The 22,489-nt window shown below is 39.2% G+C and overlaps 1 long non-coding RNA gene across 2 annotated transcripts; it reads right to left on the reverse strand.

The window, feature by feature from the left end:
- Window positions 1–361: 361 nt before the first annotated feature.
- LOC146324344 (uncharacterized) lies at window positions 362–21,933 on the reverse strand. 2 transcript variants are annotated; one of them, XR_014771191.1, is made up of 3 exons: window positions 21,857–21,933; window positions 3,614–3,699; window positions 362–827 (listed from the first exon to the last, which is right to left on the reverse strand). It is a non-coding gene; the product is annotated as an uncharacterized LOC146324344 (long non-coding RNA). The 2 variants fall into 2 exon arrangements; XR_014771192.1 differs by lacking the exon at window positions 21,857–21,933 and adding an exon at window positions 7,426–7,470.
- Between the last annotated feature and the right edge of the window lie 556 nt (window positions 21,934–22,489).

A 22,489-nucleotide genomic window follows, 5' to 3' on the forward strand; every position in this document is an offset into this window, starting at 1 on the left:
TCACAATATATAATGTGTGTGTCTCTGTTTAATTGAAGTAAGTTCATACTTTCAAGGCAACTGCAGTCACAAGTTTTGAATCAAACTCAAACTTTTACCAACTAATTAAGTTTTATTGAGATAATTGACTTTTCTTCTTTAGATAAACTTGAATCTTTGAGTTTTGGTATTTCAAAAATTGTTGACTAAACTCACTGAGGTGAAAGAGAATAATGGTTCATAATTTAATATTTTAAATTGAAATCATTGAAGCAATACAAGCAACCAAATGAGAAATCACTCACCGTGAACAATTTTTGAAATAAATTTTTGGGGTTTTCTAAAACCAAAAAGAAAACACATAAAAATTATATTTGATTGATATTTTTATGATGTAAATTTTGCCTTGTGATGATAATTAATTAAGAAAATAGGTCTTCGAAAACAACGCACACATCAATAAGCTCTTAGTATAGTGTCAAAATTTATGGTTCAACTTTTATGCATAATGTAAATGTGAATAAACATCCCAAATTGAAAATAAAGCACAGGGAATCTAGCAAGGAACCCCCCCCCCCCCAAACACAATATGCATAAATAAAAGAAGGTTTTCATCTGTATTACTTCAAGGTATTTCTCGGCCTGAACATTTTTCCCCAGAACGTCAGAGAGTCGTGTGTCCTGTCCAACTGAAGCTTTCGTTTCAGTTCAGTTCAGGTCATTCCAGTTCAGATCAGTTCAGCTCGATTCACTTTAATTCAGTTTGCTTCACCTGGAAGTGGCTCGGCACTCCTGACAGCAAGCTCTCATTTACTCCTACTGGCTCCATGTTACACCATCAGCATCACCTACAGGGAGACAGAGAAGCCACGTTAGTGTGTGTGTTGTTGAGAAAAAGACACAAGGATGGACAAGACTCAGAGTGTGTAAATGTAATGGCTCGTTCTTCCTCTCTCGCTCTCTCCTGGTGTAATCATGCTACAGTGATACAAAAATCTCCAGGAAGTCTACTTTTGAGGAATAACACAGAAAAATGACATATTGTTTAATATTTTCTGTTAAAAAAACATGCATTCGTGAAAATATCAAATACATTTTGTTTAATCCACGGGCACAAAATGAATCCTTAAATCAACCGATGAGAGAAAAACATTACAAATGTACAGGAGAGGGATGAGGTGTCTGTCTTAGTCAAGTCAAACCACACACACACACACACACACACACGGTCTCACACACACACATACAAAATTCAATCATGTCTCTGCTGCTGCCTGAGGGACACACAGTGTGGAAGCCTCACTATAGTGGAAAATCACCTTTTCCATGTTATTTTACACAGCAGCACCTACACTACACACAGAGAGAGAGAGAGTCTGTCTGCATTTACACAAGGAACCAAGAGATCTGATTTTTTTTTTTTTTTTTTTTTTTAACTCTTTGTGGTGCAGATCTCACACCGTCATGGCTGTCTCAGCCAGAAGAGTCAGTGAAGAAAGTGATTTTTATACGAATCTGTGCCTCAAAGACCTAATGTGATCTTGTGACAATAGTGAGTTTGGTGCTGTCAGCTTTTTTTTTTTTTTTGACATTTGTATCATCATGGCTGCTAACACTTGTCTACATGAAAAAATAATTGACAGTAGAGCTGCACACAATGTGTTAAAAATAATAACAACATGATTATTTTGAGAGGTATTATCATTGAGATATGATTCATGATTGGGAATGATTATTTTTGCATCACAATTTTAATTTTCACTGAGAAAAATAATTATTTAAATCTTGATGTATGACTTTTTTGGCATCTGTGCTAACAAACATGTTTTCTTAAACTCTAGGGAACAAGATTTGCAGGTCAGAGCATCTTTGCAGCCCTAGAGTACTTCATGATAATGCTGTTTTGTGACGCAGCTTCTTAAATTTAGATATTGCACTTGGCCATATGCATCCCTATTTGATAAGAGGTGCATTTTATTTTTTATTTTTATTTAAATACCAACAATACCACTTTCTTCCGGTGAAGCTACAGTGTTCCCAGGGAATTTCATCATTACCATATGAACCAAATCACATAAGTATATTGAGATTATTATACAGGAGGAAGATGAAATAATGTCAACACCTCATGAAAAGTAACTTAAAGGGAATAGTTTAACACGTTAGGAAATAACCTTTTTTGCAGAAAATTATATTTAAAGATCTCTCATCCCAGCTCATCACATTCCAGTGTTTTGTCACCACCTCTTGGCATCTCATACTGATGCACAAGTTATACTTTAGCGGCTGCATTAGACGCTGTCAGAAAGCCTTTAGAACATGTGGTTAATGCTGTGAAATGCCTGCATGTAATATGATGTACCTTACAACTTTTAATATTTTGGTTTCATCATAGTTTGAAGTGCGGGGCTACTGACCGAGCTGTCGTTGGGAGTGAGAATAAGCTGCTTTTGTTCATTTGGGACAGAGGAAGGCTAGCCGTTTTCGCCTGTTTCCAGCCTTTATGCTAAGCTAAGCTAAGCTAAGCTAAGATAAACTAGCTGCTGGCTGTAGCTTTACATTTCACATGCAGGCATACATGAGAGTGGTATCAATCTTCTCATATAATCTCAGCCAAGAAAAAAAAAAAAAAAAAAAAGCACATGAACGTATCAATATATTTTAGGTTTCAGAGTAACTTGAGACAACAAACGGAGGTTCAAAGACGCCAAATTATTTGCATCTAAAGTTGAGGAGCGTTTTCCTTTTCCATTAAATGTTTTCATTAATTTGTCTATCTATCTAAGTGAATGGTCGATGTACCAAAAACACAGAGTAAGTAATATAAAAGAGGAGTTCACTGCTGGACAGATATCATATGAAAGTAACTAAGGAGATATGAGGCAGCAGTGAGTGGGGATCTGTGCTCTTCTGTTAATGTTAAAACCATTTCAGAGGCCCGTGGTGTAATTCAAAGTGTCAGAGAGGAGGAAAATAACGTGTTGAGCATCTCGTCAAATCGCTCCGGCTTAAACGGCCTCTCTCCAGAGTGTGTTTAGGAAATTAAAGGCCATGGATTTTTCTCATAATTGTCTATTTTATCATTTTATTACAGCTAGCTTTCCACTGATGGGCTCCCTTTATGATTTATCAAATACAATTACTGCGTGACTTATTTCAGGAGCCTCTCTACTGCTGAGGACCATTAATGTGTGTGTGTGTGTGTGTGTGTGTGTGTGTGTGTGTGTGTGTGTGTGTGTGTGTGTGTGTGTGTCAGCTCTGGTGTATTTAAATAGCATTAAGTAATTGGAAAAACAGGAAAAGAGGCAGAAAAGCTAAATTGTCTTTGTGGATTTATACCCCCATCCCCCCTCTTCCTCTCTGTTGCCCTCCATAAATATTCCAGAAGCTTCTATTTTAACAGTAAAATAAGAGGAAATCATGTTTTAACTGATACAGAGAAACTAATTTGGGAGAGTTTCACTTTTCTGCTGCTGAGATTTTTCTTCAGGACAGAAGAAAAAGGCGATAGGGGAAAGATAGACAGACAGAAACAGAGACGAGAGAGAGAGAGAGAGAGAGAGAGAGAGAGAGAGAGAGAGAGAGAGAGAGAGAGAGAGAGAGAGAGAGAGAGAGAAGGAGGTTAATTCCATACCTTCCCCTCGCTGTTAATGAAGTGTAGGTGGCGTCCCGGTCAGTGCAGCTAATTGAACAGTGGAGATTACAGCAGCCGCTGCTCCTCTGTGAAAAGAAGGCCGTGTTCATTAGTCGTTGCCATATAATATTCATTCTCTGTAGAAATATGTAGATAGTAATCTATGCAAAGAGCCGCTGGGATGATTTTAAAGCTCTCAACATGTACTCTGGTAGCAATAACTCAAACAATTATCATTTGAAAAATTACGGCCTGTCTATGTTCATCATCTTTAATTTCCTGCATTTATCAAATAGTTTTGCTCATATTGAGCTTGGTGCGTTTGCTCTTTGATGCTAAATTATTTTATATTTAGTATTTTACTAGGCTTAAAGGATCAATGTGTGGGATTCAATAGCATCTAGCAGTGAGCTTGCAGACCGTCTCGTCCTCTCACTCCAAGCACAAAGGAGAACCTACAGTGGCCGAGAAACTCTTGAAAAACTATCTAGAGAGCCATCAAAGTTTGGTTTGTCTATTCTGGGCTTCCGCAGAAGATAGGCATGCACACGAATATGAACATTCAGGAATGTACAGATAATGCAATGGAAACAGATATGTCTTCTTTTTAAAGTTGCTTGTTATTATAATTCTGAAAAAAATCAGCTCTATGATTGTCTCACAGTGTAAAAAAGGTTGCATCTACCTTAATCAAGATTATTCCACAACTGATATTTTCATACACTTGTCTACCTTTACTGTAGAGTTTCTATTTCCAATGCGAAACAGAATCTTTCGATTTTTAAAATATATTTTTCACTGTCTAAATTTTTAAAGGTGGTAATAGGCTTCTATCCAAATATAGATACAGATATAAATGATGTCTCAGGGTACATCTAGTTAACATGGTGAACTCTTTGAAAGAGGACCTGCACCTTCTGTAGATATGAAGGGCTCATTCTGAAAGGTAGTGAAAACACAAGAATTCTCATTTTCAGATGTACACTAATGAATACACTCATGAATATTACGTTCAATTTTGCAATATTGTTCTAATAAAGCCCCGTAAATCTCTCACACTGCTTTAAACCGCCTCTTCAAAATGATGACGCAACCCCAGCAATGTTGAAGGACTCTTAGATCAACTCCAGATCACACACACACCATATCCCAGTTTAGCTATAATACACCTGACCCATTGTTTGTGCTCAAAATAGGAAGAGGAAATTGTGAAGCTGATCCCAACTAAAGACGAAGAAGAAGGAGCAACATGTAATGTCAATTCTGCAAAGTGAGTTTGAGGTTTGTGGTTTATTCTACTTCATTTCACGTCACATTCTGACGAGAAGACAAGATCGAGAGCTTCACCACATTTCTCTTGTAAATGTGGCGAAGACCCAAAGCAGCCTTAAAAGGTTGATGTACTGTCTGCCAATGTTTTGCAAAGCTGTCTTCATATTCTATTATATCATTTTCTCTGCAATCCATTTACACTCTATTGTGTCCATATACCACAGAGGAGTGATTGTGGAATGGAAATTATTGCCTCTGTCGCTGTCTATCGTCTTTAAAGTTTACTGACTCAGTAGTGAGTCAGTAAAGTACCTCATAATGTAGATCAAGTAAGGATTTAAATAAATAATCTGATACAGTGTGAATCAGGGTTATTTCTTCATTTAAATGTTGTAAGAGAATGAGCGTGCAAAGCAAGATGATATAATTAAGCGAAGAACCAGAAACCCTGGTAAATTGTGGCGTTTCATTGCTGCCTTTGGCAGTTCATGTTATTTTCAAGAATTTAATTTGTATCTTCACCCCATGTGACATTTGTATCCGCTGCCCTTTTTATTTATTTTCTTACCAGGGGGTAGGGGGTGGGGTTTGTGGTGAAGTGTGGGCGTGTAATAATGGCTGGCAGCAATATGCTGACGTCTTTGACATACTTAGCCTGGTGTCACCAATATGAATGAAAACGCCAACGTCTTAGGTCATTTGGCGTGTCATCACAATGCCTTTTTTGCTTTTGGTGAAACATTTCACATTAGCCTGTACTGATTTAGCGTGTTACTTTACGAGTCAATGCCAGACAGAAAAAATATTGCAGTTTTTTTATACTAGCATTACTGTGAAGTGTAAATTCAGGTTTCATGAACTTTACACTACAATGATTCTGTGCTAAAACTCAGCAGATGTATGATTCAGTGTCATTAACAAATAATCAAATACTAATGTTTTTCACACCCCTCAGATGCACGTGGTACCTGTTTGTGGATATATGCGATGCACCAGGCTATGGATGTAATATAAAGAGTGATAAAGTCTGCGTATAGAGGCAATTGGGGTGGATGGATGTGCCAAACAAACACAAAGCTTTCACCCAGGAAGCTGCCTCTTTACTTTAACTCACATATAAAAGTTATTTTATATAACGTTTTTGGTTTTGGTGTCTAAATTTAACCAAACTTCAAAAATTTGTGTCCTCAGTTCCCAAAAGCTTACTGGGTTTTGTTAAGAGAAAAGGCGATGCATCACAGAGGTTAACATGCCCCTGTCACAACTTGAAAATGTTGCAGGCATCAAATTCAGTGTATATTTACAAAAACAATAAAGTTTATCAGTTTTAACAGTAAATACCTCGTCTTTGTACTGTACTCAACTGAATATGGGTCAAAAAGTTTATGCAAAGCGTTGCATTCTGTGTTTATTTCTTTTATTTTATTTATCATGTTTTACACAAACTTTTTTTTGAATTGGAGCTGTAATAAGAAAAGGTTGAAGCAGGTACAACAATACTGTTTCTCCAAATAAACTGCATCATCTTCCTGCCGTTGGTTCACCATATTTTCTAACTTAAATAATAATGCTGACATTTTAATATACTTTATAAGTTTTTCTTGTTCGAATTTAAAATGTGCTTCGGAACAGGTGGATGGGAGCCTGGATGGGACGGTGAACAAGCAGCCGTGACAGTGACCCATTCATCTGGTTTCCTGATGCTGCAAATAGAACTCAGTAGAAACCCAGCATGTCTTTATCAGGACAAAAACAAAACTCCTTTCTGCTTCTGTCACTTTTCTAACCCCACCGAACCCTCTTCTATCCCCTCCTACCCTCCCCCTCTTTGGTTGCCTGTCCAGCTCAGTGGGACCTTCTCTCTCTCTCTCTCTCTCTCTCTCTCTCTCTCTCTCTCTCTCTCTCTCTCTATCACTGCCTCTCTGCCTCTCTCGCCCCCTCCCTCAGGGCAGAAGTAAACCACGCCTTGAGGCCCTGCTCCCATTGTGTGTCCTCTGCTACTTCTGTTTGGGGCCTTTGTGTGCCGCTAATCAGCCGTGGGGCCATGCTCAGCCCCGAGTGTGTGTCTGCGAGTGTGTGAGTGTGTGTGTGTGTCTGTGTCCCTTGCCCTCATTACGTAGCCACACTGGGAGGCCAGCATGGGAAGTTTCTGCTGCACTATACACCTCCCTCCATCCCTCCATCCCCCCTTCTCTCTTTCCCTCCCTCTAGCTGTCCATCACTCCTTTCCTCCCCTTCTCATCTCGCCACTCCAAGACTTAAAGCTACACTGGCTGTGATTTTTAAATAAAAACAATTTTCCATAACTTCTCCTCATCCTAGATGTTTCCTCAAGTTCCTATTAGCGACAGGTCGTATATGTTTTCAGTGCTGTTTGTTTGTCAGCAGCATAATGGAAAAACTACAGGCACAATTTTCATGAAACTTGATGGAAGTAGCATGGGACAAGAATAATTTTGGAGCGGAAATTAATCACGGGCTGGATACACAAATTGTTTTACACTTTTGTTAACATTGCGAGTTAGGAAATTTGGCCTCACCAGAGCTCTGTGCGCTTCAAGTGCCCTTCTTGTTGTAAGCTTTTCTCTGTTGGTCGTGCTGAGTCAAACCATGCCATGGGTTGTGGTGATATTTCATCGGCCATGTCAATCCCGTGACAAGTTTCTTCCCCATTGTATCGTGAAACTCAACTCCTGTCTGTACAGAAAGACAAAGAAAGACATTTTAAAAAAGTCTTTTGTAGCTCCTAACTGAATCTCTGTGGTCTGAAGTTTAGTTTCTCCCCTGCGTTGCTGTTTGTACTTTCAGTTATCTGCTTTATTTTACTGTTTCATGTTCACTTTCATATTAAGTTACGGCTGATGAAAACCCAACATTTTCTCATTTTGCTGCTTCATAATAAAAGCATTCAAATAGTGGCTGGCTTTGAAATATTGAAATTTTCTCATGTGAATTTAAAAAACTGTTGAGAGAAAGTTGGACTCCTCTACCCCAACACACACTAAGAAGGTAATTAGCTCACAGGATTGCTGGCTGTTGACATTCGCAAAAGTAAAACTTGGTTCTTGTTGACATTTTGGGCAGCCAATGTGTACTTGGCAAGTAGAGCTTTTAAAATATTTACCTTGGTAGATCATTTTTAAACATCCATAATTAACTGCTTATTTGCTTTGAAATGAGCAGAGAATTGTTGATAATGCACTATGACAGCAAACTGCCACTATGTTTTGTGTATCTTCATGTATTCTGTATATGAATACATTTCATTACATTCTGTAAACATCATGACAACTGAGCAGATTCTATTTGCTGATGGCTGAAAGCTCTGGAAAATTTCCAGTATGGTCCTTCTGAAATTTAATTTGTCAAGAGGTGGAACCAATTCCCAATTAAGGCTAGAGTCTTTGCACTGAAATTATGTCAAGTCCAAAGTCAAGACAGACAAGTCCCAAGTCTAGTCCCAGCTGTCAAACTTTGAGTTTCGAGTGCTCTTCACTAAATTTTAACAGCAAAGTTTGTTTTATGAGGATCACTGTTTGTACGTGAACTTAATTATCTTTGGTATAATTTTTTCAATTGTGGAAAATGAGAATAACTAGTCTTTATGTGAGAAATTGAATGATCTGCGACACACTTTCTTTGGGCTTGGGGGAAGGTACAAAAGTATTTTCAAGTCAAAAGGCTCAAATCCAAATGAAGTCATGAGTTATTGGTGTTAAAGCCTCACGGCCAAGTCGATTTGTAAGTCTTTTTTGATTTTGTCATGTCAAAATTTCTTGAATTGTTTAAATTTTAAAAGCAGCAAACAGCAGGGATAGAGTCAGTAGTAATGATATGGAGTAAATGTATGAAATATGAAGATAAAGTATGTTGAGGCTAATTTTAAGAGGGATTTCTCAAACTGAATAATTTCAGTGTTGTCTTCATCCTCTGTATGAAGACTTTGATCTTGAGGGATATTACCAAAGCCCAGGTCTTACAGGTCTCTCATGCCACCAAACTTTCACATGCTCAGGATGAGTCAACTGATAATGAGCAGTCTTCCGTATAAAACTGGTGGATGACAATGGTGATATTGTTGTGCTTTCACTGATGCACATTGTTTTATGTGAGTGTGGTGGGTTTTAGCTTAGGTTTTTCAAATTTCTTAGGTCTTGAATCACCCTGAAGGGATTTATTTCACCATAATAACTCACTTACAGTACATTATCTCACTTTTACACTAAAAAAATCAATAATTCAACACAAAATATTAATCTAAAAGTTACTTTATTGATTTAAACATATGTATTGCTTGCACTAAGTCCTCCAGACTCTATGATCAGAACAGCGTCCACGGCAGCTGTCTGTTATTCAGACTTGACAGAATAACAGAGTTATCCAATCAGTTAGCCAATCAGAATCAAGTATTCAACAAAGCTGTGTAATACTGTAAGTTTTATGTGTTTTGCTATGTTTTTTTTTTTTATGTTAAAGTCTGTGTGTTTTATGTTTCACCTGGCTGCAAGACTATTTTCCCTTTGTGGGACAATAAAGTTGACAGTTGAAAATATTTTCTCCTTGTCGTGCAGGCTCGGTATCAAGAGTGTTTGTTTGTCAGGTGATCTTTACAGAACTTCAACAGCAACGAGAGCTCAGTACACTAACGGAAAGTTAAGAAAAACTGATGATTTATTCAGTTTCACTGTTACTTAAATACATGAATAAGCGGGACTAAGTGAACTGTCCGTTGCTCTTTATTGCTCCCCTCTGTCACCCGCTGGGTGCCCCCTCACCCTCCTGCCCCCCCTCCACTTCACCTCCTTCTCATCTGTTCATCCCTTCTTTTCACTCTCTCTGTCCCCAGTTTCTCCTCCTCCTTCTCACATACATGATGTATCACCTGTCCGTGTGTGTGTGTGTGTGTGTGTGTGTGTGTGTGTGTGTGTGTGTGTGTGTGTGTGTGTGTGTCTGTCTCGATGCCCGATGGGTTTTTAGCCACTGGAGCTCTTTGACTTGAGGACAAGCGTTGTCTGTTCATCGCTCATCTACACACACACACACACACACACACACACACACACACACACACACACACACACACACTCCCTCTCTCTCTCGCTTCAGTCAACAGCTACACTCGTATCTCAAATTTCAGTGTGGGACCGAGAACATCTCTTTCTCTCTCTCTCTGTCCCTTCTTCTCCAGCTCTCATGTCTTCCACTGTTTACGCATCTCGAGTCCTCTTCTCCCGTCCAACAGTTTGACTCGGTGTCATCAGGTTCGTCAACTTACTGACCCATATTCATGTTACGGCACATAATGAGGCTGTTGCTCATGCTTATATTTCCGCCTTGCGAGACAGACAGAGTTTAGAGGCTTTAGAAGGAAGACTTCTTCACTTTTTCTTTTCCTCAGCTGTCCCTCATCACCGAGATTATGTCAAATCACCGACAGGTCAAACTATTAGACAAGTTAGGACGGTAGGACAATGGAAGTGGAGGAAGTGTATCACTCTCCTGGTTTAAGATTAAAGGTCCTACGCCCATAATAGGTAGTTAAGTTACTTTAGTCAGCCGTAATGTGGCTACATGGCTACATAGACTTTTAATAAAGGTTCATGAAAGGCTGTGTATTGTGTTTGCTGTCACAGAAGAGAAATAAAAAGTCCTTGTTTGTGCTCTTCAGTCTTCACAGTTGCTTGAAATGTTACTTATCATGGGTAAATGTTAGCAGTGAAAACAACAACCCAGCTGCTAGACCACTGTCCACTGAAGCAACGGTGGACAGCAAAAGTCAATCAAAGACATGGATACATCTCAGACATCTCAGCAGTGAAAAGTGAAAACCGGTAAGCTATGCTGTGTCATCTCTGAAATGTTGTTTTTCCGTTTGGAAATGTGTCGAGCGCGTGTCAGGAGGCGGTGGTGGAGAGAAAAAAAATCCCGGGGGAAACACTGATTCTGCCTTTTATTTCTATGATTGAAACTGAAAGGTAATTTCTATCAATTTTCGATTTAACATTGACATTGTGACACCTCTAGTTCTAAGTAATCATAAGTTCAGATATGGTTCAGGATATTCTTCTACGACGAAGAGAATTTGAGAGAATCCAGCACTCTGTTATGAGATTTGTTGTCTTTTGTAAACAATTTTTATTTACTTTCGTATGAAAGCAGTTTTCAGGGGCTCTGTTGGTTTTGGCTATCATCTTTATTTTTTATTTTTCTAGCAGGCGCATGATAAGCAGGAACAGCTAACTGTAACCGTGTACTTCAAAGTATTTTATTTATAATTTTTATGGCTTTTTTTTTCAGTATAGCAACAATGCTGCTGAAATAAAACTCAAGACTGACTGATGTGATGTGCATTGTTTTTGAAATATCTTTCATGATATGCACTCTTTCGTGATTCAGCTTTTTCACATGGTCTAGTATTGAAATAGCAAACAAAAATCACAATAAATATATTTAAACGTAATACTTAGATAATTGCAGTATTTAAGAATTGCAAAATATATCAGATAGGCACCCAAGTATTCCTCAAACAAAAACCAAGTTTCTAACAAATGCTTGAAAATACAAATTTGGCATTTAAGTGAATAGCTGCTGGAAACCAAGATGGGGCCAAGAGAAAGTGATATTCCCAGATAATAACTACCAGCCCTGTGAACTACTGTTATGAAGGATTTCCTGGCTGAAGCTGACAAAATGCAATGAGCTTAAAATATCTATTAAATCTCTTGAGTTTGGTGCAGGGAGGGCAACATGGGAACTCTGTATGTGTGAGTAAGAGAGAGAGAAAAAGATGATAATTAGTGGTGACTAAAGGCTTCCCTGACCATAATCCCCTGAACAATCTCCACTCATACAGGTGTTCACTAAAACCAATTACCAACACAGGAGGAGGAGAGGAGGGTACTGAAGTATTATTATTAGTATTAAATAACATTTAAACCTCTTCTTTTTCCTTTTCATGCTTGGTAAATAATACAGTTTTCAATTACCGCCTTCAGTGTTGTGAAAATGCCTTTTTCCATTAACACAGGGAAATAGTGCAAATGAAAATATTAGCAGTACACCTACACTTCAATCAGACTTGGGAGTTTTGAGTGCGTCTTTCACATTAAAGACGGCTTCAGAGATGTTCTGCAGAGTGAGGTCAATAGCACTACTGACCTGTAGCTTATGCATAACAATAAATGATCAAATAGTGCCCGGTCCATGTACACAGAACATAACAACAAACATGACCGTATATTCAAAAGCTGCATCTTTAGCTGCCTAGGACCGCTCGTGCTCTTAGAAATGGTAATTGAGCTTTGATTCGGTGCACGGCTAATTACCCCTGCAAGACTGTCTCTGGTATGTCTTTTGTATTCATATGTGTATCGGTTTCTGTATGTAAATCCAGATATTGTGTACAGTAGATCCAGTACGTGTCACCGTGCTATTGTGATTCTGATCCCCTGTATGGTTAGCAGACCACAGAGCTCTGAAGGGGCTTTTGCAGCTTATTCAAATCAGCCCAGTATACATGTGAGCTTCTGTAAGTTCAGCTTATTGTGGCGTCTAAGTAAAGATCTAGTATGAAACAAGACAAGAGTATCATCAGTGGCAGTCACAGCACTGTAATGATTCTGTGCTAACACTCAGCTAACATATGACTGCCACTCGGTGACATTAATGGCCAGACTGACAAAGTTGTCATTATGTTTTCGTTATCCACAAAGAGTCCTGATGATTTTAGTGACCATACCAAACCTTTATCTTAAGCTTCCTCTTACGACCCCCTCAAGCCAAAATAACTTGCATCTTGCACTGTTATTTTGAAAGTCAAATCGGACATTGCATGTTTATAATTGCTAACTTTACTGCAGAGCCTTTCGTGTGCAAAACTGAAATCAAAAAGTTTGGGAATATAATAAATTATATCAGTGAGGGTGCAGAGCCACTGGAGGGGAGGGCAGATGTCCAGGGGAGAAATAAGGAGTGAAACACAGTTGAACGAATATGAATTATGTAGGGGAAATAAACATAATAAGTGTTTGCTGATGCTTACCTTTATTTCACTAAAATAACTTTGAATCCTTTTTTTATCAGTTGCTTCTCCAGTTATTGTTAGTGGGCCTGAGCTTTTTTCAGCATCTGAAGGGGGGCACGGCAGGGAAAAGTTTGGGAAGTACTGAACTCGATAGTGAATGTAAAGATGGCGCCCATTCAGTCCAATGAGAGTTGCTTGCCTGGTGGAAAAGCCAAAAAAGTTTTCTAGCTTTCAGCTTATATGGCCTATTGAATATGCGCAGCAATGTTTCCTCCCTTGCCCCGCCCACAAGTTCCCTCTCGGCCCGTAGACTTTACATCGTGGAGATGTCACAGATTTTTAAAATTGCCTTTTTCGGCTTGAGAAAAGTTTCACAAATAAAAAACCATATGAATGTTAAGTTTTGAAACTCAATCTACAAGAACTAATTTCGCCGCCTGCACCTGTCAGCGGAGCAGACTCTGAGAGTTACTTTTTTCATTTGAGTCAGAGGACGGACAGCCCACGGTCTCGGAAGACACTAACACACTGAACTCATGGAGTATCTCAAGTCAGATCTCAAGATGGATGTACTGAACACAATTCTCCATCATCAAAACCTTGTTTGAGTCACAACTCCAAAGTCCTGTGCACTTTTACAGTTTGTATGTGGGCGTGTCTTTTGTGAAGCTAATTGGTATGTTGCATGTCGAAACATGATGCACTGAAGGCTTTATGGGCCCTCTGCCATGTTTGCTGTTCGATCATCGAGACAATATAGCCAAGGTTTAACAAATGGGTTTTTATTTTTTGGTAACGCAAAAGTACTCTAGTTCTCAGTAGGTGATGCTGTAACATAAATAGTTACTTTTTAATGGCAGTAATCTTGTAATCACATTTCAAAAAACCTGAAAATAAGAAATAAAAGTTATGTTTCCTACTTGGAATTCAGACTTTGTGGGCCAGTTTAGCAGCCAGTATGTACTTTATGAAATTTAATTTCCATGATTCTGTTGAGGTGTTCAAACTTTCATGAGAACTGATACAATTTTAAGACTTGTTGCTGCAAAGAGCAATCAACTAAGGCCATAAATCCATAACTTTCAAATCATGTTATATTTTGTTTTTGAAATGATTTTGGGATTGCATGTTTGTCACCAGCATGTTGTGGTTGGAGCGACACTTTCTCATGTTAGACCCTGTTCAGGAGTTCTGGTGAAGATGAAGGAGCAGGAGGAAGGTGAAGGAGACACACTGAAGTGAGCAGAAAGAGGGGGCAAAAAAAAGACTCGAGTCTCTTGCTTCATTCCCTTCAAACTTGTAATGGAGGTTTGATTAGCAAGCATGTAATGTACTTTACCCCCACGGACGGAGACTCCGGGGGGAGGAGGGTGAAAAGAGGCGAGGGATGGAGGGAGAGGTATGGCAGGAAGGAGGAGGAGTGTATATAGGCTGCCCTCTCAGCAGGTCTCCTCATCTCCCCTCCTCCCTCCACCTCCTCCACTTTATTCCTCAACTTCCAACCAGGACACTAGTTTCCCCCAACATCACCTCCTCTGCCTACACACACACACACACACACACACACACACACACACACCAAAGCCTAACGCCATCTCTCCATCACCTCCTCCCCCCTATAGCTGCACCATGCTGTGTAAGCGGTGGGTGTGGGTGGGGTAGGATGGGGTTGGAGGTCAGAAGCAGGAAGAGTTTTTTTTTTTCTTTCGGGTCGCCCGCCCCCATTAACAAGCTGCACGTCTGCATGCAGGAAGTTGTTTGTGCACAGACACAATGCAAGTTTATTTGAATCCAGCAGGGAAAAGTCACTCAGCTGCTTTTAGGGTTAAAGGCTAAAGAAAATGTTGAGGTAGCATCCAACAGTGAGTTGCCTTAACTGGCAGACAGGATCAGAAACTAAAACTCATCAGGAAGGAAGAAAAACCACACAAATGTACATATCCAAACTTCCTCCTGTGTTTTGACGTAAGCCCCTGACAATCATATGTTTTTCATGTTCTTGCATTTTTATCACAAATCCTTTTTCTTTTACTTTCTGGAAGATGATGTAGTTTTCATGGTTTATAACAATTTGAAACTAATAACATCATCACAGACTTTTGCAGCAACAACAAAGATAACAAAAAAATACAACATTAAAGAGATAGTTGAATCGCAGGTCTGATGTGCATGACTTACAGGAATTTATTGACAAAATATGTCAGAAATCGAATATAATACTCATAAAATGTTTTCATTTGGATCTGCAAATAAGATCTGTTGTGTTTTTGTTATCTTAGAATGAGCAGTTGTTTTTATTGAGAGTGCAGGTCCTCTTCCACTAAATTTGCAATATTGCATCACTGTGTTTCTACTGGGGATGTGCACAATTAGTCAACTATATAATTGAATGTTGATACCCTCGCTAGTCACCACTGGAAATAATAATCAGTTAAACTAATTATTGATATTTTATTCATGTACAATGCTGGTTAGCTGTTGCTTCTAAGATGTCAAGCAACCACGGCTGCAGCTCAGGCAGATGGCGGCCCCTCTTTCCGCGCTAATCCAAAAAGTAGAAAAGCAGCATGGTTTGCCAGTATTTCGACCTAGAAAATGAAGATAAGGTCGTATGTAGGCTGTGTCAGAATAAAATGGCACATAGCCACTCAACTGGAGGACATGTCTGTGCTGAATGTGGCATGCTGAAATTAACCTGCAAGGAGAGCAGGCCGCTAATGTTATCCACTCTGTGTGGCAGCTAATGTTAGCTGTGGCTAAACGATGACATTGTTTATTTTACCCACAGGTGTTGTGATCTTGCTTGGTCTGAAAACACAAGGCATTTAATTGTTGTCACGTTTTGTAGGATAGGTGCAAAGCATAAAACATTTCAGCAGCATTTAAATTATGATTTGGTTATTGAAGAATACAATGAACACTTAAAATGGCTCTTAATACGCACAATATTCATTCAGAGTGTTTAACCTTATTAGTTAATAACTGTGTTCACTTCTAACTATTGTCTGAGTGTTTTCTTACTTTTAGAGTAGTTGCCTAGTCTAAATTATACATTAAATTATACATTCACTTTGTCAGGAGCTTCCCTAGTTTAACAGTAGGCCAGAAAGGACAAACAAAACACTGCTTTTAGATGTAGCGTTTTCATTTTTCGTGCATTTTCTATCCGCCATACTTTCTTCTACACTTTTGAAAGGGAAGGGTGAGACGAGGTGTTTGCAATATGCCAGCTCACCGCTAGATGCCACTAAGTCCTACACACTTGTCCTTTAACTTTTGCTTAACTTTAAAGACTGTCTTTTGTTACAGCATGTCAACTTTCAACTCCTATTTCAAGATGAGATACTTGGAATTACGGAGGTAAGATACAATCAAAATGCAGTTTCCTTGCTTAAGTAAATCCCTAATTCAAAAATCCATGTTTCATCCAAGACAAAAGAAAGAGGATACATCACTGTCAATAGTCATTTAACCTTTTAAACATCAATGATAACCTACTGAATTTGAAGGGCTCTCCTAAATGTCAGACAAATCCCTTTAATCTTAATAAAACTTCAAAGAAAACTTCTCTCTAAATCTTATTTAATATACGAACAATACAAGTTTCACTCCATCCGTCTGTGCCTCCCACCACGCCAGATCAGTGTTTCTCTTTCCCCCTCTGCCTCGCTGTGCTGTCGGCTCAGGGTGTGAGCAGAACAACGTTAATGTGTGGAGACACCTGACAAGCCCGCTGGCCTTTAGGTCTCAGCCTAATCACTCTGGACCCAAACCCATCGGGAATTAAACCTGCAAAACCAAACAGTCACTGTGGGAGCTGGCTGGCATCTGCTGGGGCCACTCGAACGGCTGCTGAGGGAAAGGACGCTGCAGCCTGGAAATGTGTTGGTTCAAGAGAACAAAATCAAAGCCTTAAGCAAATTTATATGGAAATTTGCAGTGTAAACAATTAGGTAGGGACATAACTTAATTTTATAGAGATGTATAGGTTTTCCAAACAATAAAGAGCATTAGAAAGTATTTGTGCATGATTTGATGGTTCATGTCTCTCTACTGCCACATGTAAATAACAAAGGCCCACTTTATTTGCATGCTGCAAAGTTTTACTGAAGATGAATTTACATCATGGGGAATCATCTACACTACATAAGGGTTCTCAAAAGGTTATTCATGGAAGGCTTGGGTTCTACCCAGAACCATTTCCTTCATAAGAACCCTTGGTTGAAGAAAGGATTTGTCAAGGTTTTTTTTTTTTTTTTTTTTTTTATTTAAGACTGAAGGTTCCTTTTCATCCAAAATAACCTATTTGAAGCAAGAAATCCTTTAAGAACTTTTTCATCAAGGGTTCTTTGCACCACTATATGAAAGGGTTCTTGGTAGAACCCCGTGGGCACATTCTATTTAAAAGCTCTGGAATATAAAAGGGTTCTCTGTAGACTCCCAGAGGTGGATTCTGGAGAAAACCTTTGGAGTGTAAAGGGTTCTTGGTAGAAATCCTTGGGTGGGCTCTAGATAAAACCTTTGCAGTATAAAAGAGTTCTCAGTAGAACCCTCTAAGTGGGTTCTAGATAGAACCTTATGAATATAAAAGGGTTCACAGTAGAACCCTCCAGGTAGGTTCTGGATAAAACCTTTGGAATATAAAAAGATTCACAGTAGAACCCCCCAGGTGGGTTCTAGATAAAACCTTTGGAATATAAAAGGGTTCTTGGCAGAACCTTGCAGATGGATTCTAGAGAAAACCTTTGGAATATAAACGGTTCTTGGTAACCCCCTGGGTAGGGTCTAGATAAAACCGTAGGAATAAAAAAGGGTTTACAAAAGAACCCTGTGGGTAGGTTCTAGATAAAACCTTTGGAATATAAAAACGTTCTCGGTAGAAAGCCCTGCATGAGTTTTAGGTAAAGCCATTGAAGTAAAACAAAAGGTTCTCAGTAGGACACCATGGGTGTGTTCTGGATAAAATCTTTGGAATATAAAAGGGTGGTTTCCCTGGGTGGTTTCTTGTTAGGTTCTTGATATAGCCATTACAACATAGGAAAATTCTCAGTAGAACCTCTCACAGGGGGTTTTGGTTGGGTTCTATGTGCAACCCTTAATGTTGGGTTCTGGGTAAAACTCTCTGAAAGGGCTCCAAGTGGAGTCTTTCTAAAATGTTCTACCAGGAACCAAAAAGGTTCTCCTATGGGGAGAAGCTGACAAACCCCTTTATGGTTCTAGCTAGTACCTTTATTTTTCAGAGTGTACCAGTGATTCCTCTGTAGGTGATTCAATACAGGACATTGATTTTTAACTGCGTAACATTAAATCTGTAGCATTAAGGTGTCAGTGTTGAAACCTGCACACAAACACACTCGTGTGCCTTTATATTAAAAAATATAATTATAGTTCTGAGTCTAATAAATGCAGGCTTACAACAACATAAAGAAGGTTTGACAGCGAGAGGCCAAGAGTCAGTCTGAAGATGTCGCTGTAATGTGTTCAAACCAACATTAAAGCTCCTTTTCCACCATTCAGAGTACAGTAGTGCGTTAACTTTAAAATTAATGGGGATTTTCCAGTGTTTAAAGTACAGTAGCTTGTTAACTCCGGTATCTGTTAAGCCACGCAGGGCCCCTCTCCACTCTCTCTCTCTCTCCAGATGCCCTCATTAATTTTAGATTGGCTCTAAATGAGTCTCCTTCATCGTGGCCGAGGTTTTCTAAATTAGATTCATTTATATTTAAATTGTGAAACAGGCGTGGTTAATGAGAGAATCATTATTTTTGGGGTTATTTCAGATGGGCTGATAGTTGGGCAGCTCAGTGCTGTGTGAAGTGAAGCCACCAGAGGAGGCACACATGATGAGAAAAGCACAGCGTTTGGGCTTTTCATTTTCTCTGACTAACACTGAAAATCACCTATCCACGGGTTTTCAAAATAAAGGCATTCTCAGAGGGAAAAGGTGGACTACTTGTCAATACAGTCATTTTAGCACAACAAGCACTGTTTTGAGAAGTTTAAATCAAATGAAGGCGTGATGACAGTTGTGTTTTTATAAAATTTTCAAAATGTACAATGTTTTATGTAAGAAACCATTTCTGAATGGTACGACCAGGCTGTACCAACAAGTATTAATTTTTTAAACCTGATTTAATCATGGCTAAATTCTAAATTCTATGGCCCTAAAACATTAAAATGTATTTAAAAGTGATCCAGTATTAACTTTAAACTTATACTTTAAAGTTATACTTTAAACAGCCCAAAGTTAATGGTTCTCTCTCTGTTTTATAGGTCTATTTACTTACAGCACTCCTTTTATTTAATTATTTATGATTTATTTATTTCTGTTCTTTTGGGTCAGCAAGCACCCCCATATTAATTAAGCTCTGATTTTGGTTTAAATCTCTAAACTTGGGTTTATTAAATTGAGATTCATTTTTGTGCAACAGAGCTCTGCTTAATTTAAAATATGGATTAACTCATTTTAAACTGAAAGATCCAGTTCTTCCCTGGTCAGAAGAAACATTTATATATTTTTTTTCAGCATCTCACATTAGAAGTGAGAATGTGCCAAGAGGAATCCACCTGGCTGTCAACATATCTTGTTTGTTTCTTTTGTTAACACCTAATTTGACTTAAAACTAATGTGCCGTTTTCAACACATCGGTGTACTTTTACGCACCACATGTGCCAAAACCACATTACAAGACACGCATGTTGACTTAACAGGTGCCTCTATCGACACACGATGCCCCAACAAAGCGGCAGGACGCCTCTCGACCTAAACTGCTAAAATTGGAGCGTTGAAAATGTCACATGTAAGGAAAAGAGGACGTGAGGTGGAACAACAGTGCTTTTCCCCCCCGTCCCCATGAACCCATCCATCCTCCTCATAAAAAAAACCCAAATCACACAGCGCTTTACAGCTGTACGTCTCCTTACAAGGCGTCTCACAGCTCTCAGCGTCCTATAGCAACCCCCAGCTTCTCCCAGCCAGGAATTTGACTGTTAGGAATCTAAGTGCCAGGCGTTTAAAACCTGAGGAATGCTATTGTTCTGGTCACAGCTGCACCAGCACTGGGCCTGGCTACTGCTGCCACTGTGTGTGTATGTGTGTGCTTGTTGTGTGTGTGTTTGTGGGGAGGAGGAGGAGGAGGAGGAGGGGGGGGGGTGGAGGAAGGAGGGCGGGAGGAGTCGAAGGTGTGAAAAAGGCAACTTTACGTGTTTCCAGTGCTCTGCGGTCTCATGACAAAGCAGCACATAGTTGACAGCGAGTTGACACATTCCTCTGGCTGGATGATTACAAACCTCTCTCCTCCCTCTCTTCTCTGTCTGTCTCTTCCATCTTCCTCCAGCATCATACGTCCCACTTTATGTCTATCTTTCTTTAACCAGAAAAATCTTTACATCACACAGGCTGAAAGCTGCAGAAAACACTGATGTACCATATGTGTTCAGTGGCAGATTTAACCCACAAGAATTTCAGTCGGTGTGTTCTTCTTAAACTTGGCTCTTTTTTACAACAACAACATTGCCACTTTGATGTCCACAAACGTCTAGATAACAGTAATTTTATATCATGAATTACAGACAGATGGTCTTTCTACTACACGTATCTACCTCTTCATGAGCATACAGCATCAGGAAGGTAAATTATATTTTTAAAGGAGAAATCTGTAATATATTTACTGTCATAAATCATAAAATGACCATGATACATGCTACTCTGACCATAATGCTACAGCCAAGGTGTCCTCCTTTGAAATTTCTGTTCTGGGCTGGAATGACTGTTTCTGTTTGCTTGTTTCAAGTTAATTAGAGTTCAACTTAATGCTGAATGCTCGCAGGATGAGTAAACGTCTGTTCATGACTCACGAGAAATCATCAATAATCTTTCAGAAGGAGTAGATGTTTATGAGCGGTTAACTTAAACAATATGTTAATGGAGTCTGGGAAGCAGAGGGCAGGCAGTGACAGAAATCCAACTTCAGATTATGTATTTTCAGAGCAGTGGGCTTTTGTTTTCAAGATAACAGGTTTAACTTTACATTGAACAATAATTGAGAAGATTAACATCTGATCATCCTTGTTTGTTATTGTCTAATTGTAATGTTGCACTCAGAATTGTACCCTGAGAATTAGTTTCTGGTTAGTTTCAGAACTGATAACAAAATTTGACATCTTGTCTATAAATATTAGTACCTGATGATCAAATGTGAAGATGTGTATGTAGTAAAATGTGACTGTATTGTACACTACTTATTTTAACTCCACAAACTAACCATTTTGCAGCACTTTAAATGCAAGTGACAGGGATAAAATAGAAACAAGACATTTGACATAACTTCTCGAGACATGCTGCATCTCTAACAGCAAGTCAGGAAATTCCCAAAGGAAATAATGCAATCAACGAGCGGAGAAATATAGAGTGAAAAGTGTCTCCTCCAGAATGAAATGTGGTAGATGCTGTAAAAAAAAAGTTTTGCTTTCTTGTTAGTTAGGGGTTATAAATAAGCTCACCCTGTTTTTTTCCCTCTCCCTGCAGAACATTCCATTATAGTTTTATGTTTATGTCCTTGGTTGATGTACCACTACACCACTGAACCCTGTGAACACACAACATGCAAGGAGAATATTCTCTGTTGTGTGTGGATACTGTATGTGATACATGCAGCAGGAGAGGAAGCAGCAACAGTAGTGAGGTGGCAGGGCTCCCCTCTCTCTCCCTCTTTCTCTCTTTCTTTCTAGTAATTACCATCCAGCTGCTTGGAGGAACAATGCTTGGCTCTCTTCCAGACGGCTGACTTCATACACTCTGTGCCACGCTCAATTTGGAGCGCAGCGGAAGCTGGGCATGACTGGCACCCTCCAGGGCATTGCTGTCTCTCTCTATGGGACTCACTGTGTGTGTGTGTGTGTTGCTGTGTGTGTGCATGTGTGTCTTTGGGTGTGTTCCCTAAACCTACCAGTTCCCATTTGCCATCCGGTTCACGCATCGTCCTGGTGTCGTGATAGTGCCTTCACCTTCTCGTTCCGTCACTGGAAAAACTAAACAAAAAGAAAAAAATATTAAAAGGTATGATCAGTGAGACTTTTGATGATTTTAATCACCATAATTTCAAGGCAACTGTCTTAACTAGATTTTTGAGTTTAGAATCAAACTTAAACTCCAAAAAACTGTTGAGAGTGAGCTGTGAACCTGATCGTCATTTGATCGGTGCTTGGAAATTAAATGTTTGCAAATGAAAATATTAAATTATGAAAGAAGCAATATATTTGCACATGCAAAAATGAGTACTGTAGCAAAAATGGCAAGTTAGGGCCATAGACTGTATATCAGATAGGTTGACATCCTACTTAGTGTATGAGCTATGGTTGAAGTGAGTTGAAGTGAGCCCCTCCTCCCCAGACTTGAAGAAGCTCAAGCAGGCTGCAGGAACAATGCAGGAATGCAGGACGTGTGCAACATCATAATTAGACAATAACAAGCAGCACCGACATTGTAAGTTAATCAGTTTCTTTATAACTGTTAGTTGTTAGTTAAAGTAAAGTTAAGCCTGTTCTCAGGAAACAAAAGCCCACTGCTCTGAAAATACACA

This window comes from Lutjanus erythropterus, chromosome 7 (genome assembly GCF_056507025.1).
Source record: "Lutjanus erythropterus isolate fLutEry1 chromosome 7, fLutEry1.hap2, whole genome shotgun sequence".
NCBI lineage: Eukaryota > Metazoa > Chordata > Actinopteri > Lutjaniformes > Lutjanidae > Lutjanus > Lutjanus erythropterus.